Below are 2,927 nucleotides of genomic sequence, written 5' to 3'. Positions count from 1 at the left end.
ACAACACTCGACATCTCTTGACTGAAGGAGGATTAGTTGAGGGGTTAACTGTCCATCGTAGGACTAGACACCGCTCGAAATCCCCTGAGTTAATGGAGGATATAGCTGGAAATCAACCTCTTCTACCCTAACCTAGGGTAGAAGATCTCCAGGATGAGAATGAGGTGCATCAAGCACTCCCGCCTCGTACCTTACGAGATTACTTACAACCAGCGGGGGTGAGTACGCCCTCATGCATGGTTTTTCCTGAGAATGTAGGACATATGGATATCAAGCCAAGGGTGATCCAACTCCTCCCTAAATTTCATGGGCTTGAGTCAGAGAATCCTTACTTACATTTAAAAGAATTTGACGAGATCATAGTTACCTTATACTTTCTTAACGTGTCTGATGACACGGTCAGGTTGAAACTCTTTCCCTTTTCTTTGAAAGAGAAAGCCAAGACGTGGTTACATTCACTACGTCCTCGATCAATTGGCAGATGGAATGACATGACAAGGGAGTTCATTAAGAAGTTTTTCCCATATCATAAGACGAACACCCTAAGAAAGTCGATCATGAACTTCGCCCAAAGGGAAGATGAAACATTCTTCCAATGTTGGGAGCGGTTCAAGGATCTTGTCAGTTCATGCCCACAACATGGTTTTGAAACGTGGCGCATCACGAACTTTTTCTATGATGGACTGACATCTCCCATGCGCCAATTAGTCGAGACGATGTGTAATGGGGAGTTTATGAATAAAGGAGTCGATGAAGTGTGGGATTACTTTGATAAACTTGCTGAGAACACACAAACATGGGACATCTCCCGTAGACCTAGTACTACGTCTAGGCCGACTCATTCCAAGGAAAGGGGTGGAATGTATCTCCTGAGAGAAGACGATAATATTAATGCTAAGGTAGCTAATCTCACTAGGAAACTCGAGGCCATCGAATTTAAGAAGGATAAGGCTAAGGAAATTGTTTGTAGCATCTGTGGTTGCAACATTCATACTACTGAAAACTGTCCAACTATCTTTGCCTTTCAAGAGGTGTTAAATGAGCAATCCAATGCTGTAAGCAATTACCAAAGACCTTTCAGTGGGCCCACCTCTAACACATACAATCCTGGCTGGAAAAATCATCCAAACTTCAGTTGGAGGAATGGACAAACCGCTACACCTCAAGGTTACCTAAATCAAAATCCAACTTAAAAGAAACCTCAAGAGGATTTGGTTCTGAAACATTTTCAAAGGCAAGAGCTTTTCAATCAGGGTATGCTACAGGCCTTCCAAGACCTAACAAAAGCAATACAAGGACTTAAGGCTGAACATACGATTGGGAATAAGGGGAGCTTCCCAGCTCAACTTCTTCCCAATCCTAAACCGCAATATGAAGTTAGCGACCCAAGCTCTTCAAATCAGATGGAGCAAGCTAAATCCATCACCACTCTTAGGAGTGGAAAGATCATTGACAAAACTATTCCGGTTAGGGCTGAAAAGCCTAAGGACCCGGAAGTGGATAAAGAAGATGGATCTAGCCATGCCCCACCAGAGTTAGAACTGGAACCTCAAGGAAAGCCGATTGCTCCATTTCCCCAACGGTTGGTTACACCAAAATCGCTCTCTAACTCTCAGGATATTCTAGAGGTGTTGAAACAAGTGAAGGTCAACATTCCACTACTTGATGCTGTGAAACAAATACCTTCATATGCTAAATTCCTGAAAGACTTATGTACGACCAAAAGACGGCAAAATATTCAAAAGAAAATCTTCTTGACTGAGAAAGTGAGTGCCATCCTAAAGCAAGATGTGCCGCAAAAATTCAAAGACCCCGGTAGCCCAACCATATCATGTGTAATTGGGGACCATCGAATTGATCACGCACTTCTTGACTTAGGAGCGAGCGTTAATCTTATCCCCTACTCGGTATATAAATAGTTGGGCTTAGGTGAATTAAAACCCACCTTAACCACACTACAACTTGCTGATCGCTCTGTTCGTATACCAAGAGTGATAATTGAGGATGTGTTGGTCCAGGTTGATCGAATTTACTACCCAGTTGATTTCATCATCCTGGATACCGAACCCATTGGTAACACAAGCACTCAGATTCCCATCATTCTTGGTCGCCCATTCCTTGCCACTTCAAACGCAATTATCAATTGTAGGAATGGTGTCATGAGTATGTCTTTCGGGAATATGACATTAGAAATGAATATCTTTTTCAACACGGCCAGATGGATAGAGGAAGATGATGATATCTACGATATTAACATGATCGATACTTTCGTGGATGACAGGACACCCCTTACCTTATCCTCTGATCCTCTAGAGACGTGCCTGGCCCACTCCCATGAGTTTGATGATGACATAATTAGGGAAATGTGTGCCATGTTTGATGCGGTACTGATACTTGAAGTTAACCGGTGGAGGCCACAATTTGAAGAGTTACCCCAATCTGATGAAGTGCCTCTACCATCTAACCTCAAGCCACCGAAGCTTGACCTAAAACCTTTGCCCTCTGATTTAAAATATGCATACTTAAGTCAAGATGAGACATACCCGATAGTGATTTCTGCCCACCTTGAGAAAGAACAAGAGAGTATGCTCATATCTACTCTCCTGGAGCATAAGGGAGCCCTTGGATGGACAATCGCGGACCTCAAGGGAATCGACTCCTCGATTTGTACTCACCGTATATATCTTGAGGATAATGCGAAGACCGCTTGGCAACCACTACGTAGACTAAATCCAAACATGAAGGAAGTGGTTAAGGCTGAGGTTCTTAAACTATTGGATGTGGGTATCATATACCCTATATCTGATAGTCAATGGGTGAGTCCAACTCAGGTGGTTCCTAAGAAGTCCGGGATCACCATCGTAGCCAATGCCAATAATGAACTCGTGCCGACTAGAGTCACTACTGGTTGGAGGATGTGTATTGAC

At 43.3% G+C, this 2,927-nt stretch overlaps 1 non-coding gene across 1 annotated transcript; it reads right to left on the bottom strand.

The window, feature by feature from the left end:
- Nucleotides 1-539: 539 nt before the first annotated feature.
- LOC131238365 (small nucleolar RNA R71) lies at nucleotides 540-646 on the bottom strand. The gene has a single exon (XR_009167766.1). It is a non-coding gene; the product is annotated as a small nucleolar RNA R71 (small nucleolar RNA).
- Between the last annotated feature and the right edge of the window lie 2,281 nt (nucleotides 647-2,927).

Source organism: Magnolia sinica, chromosome 2 (genome assembly GCF_029962835.1).
Source record: "Magnolia sinica isolate HGM2019 chromosome 2, MsV1, whole genome shotgun sequence".
Taxonomy (NCBI): Eukaryota; Viridiplantae; Streptophyta; class Magnoliopsida; order Magnoliales; family Magnoliaceae; genus Magnolia; species Magnolia sinica.
The sequence above is the reverse complement of the archived record's forward strand: the minus strand, read 5'-3'. Positions and strand labels throughout refer to the sequence as shown.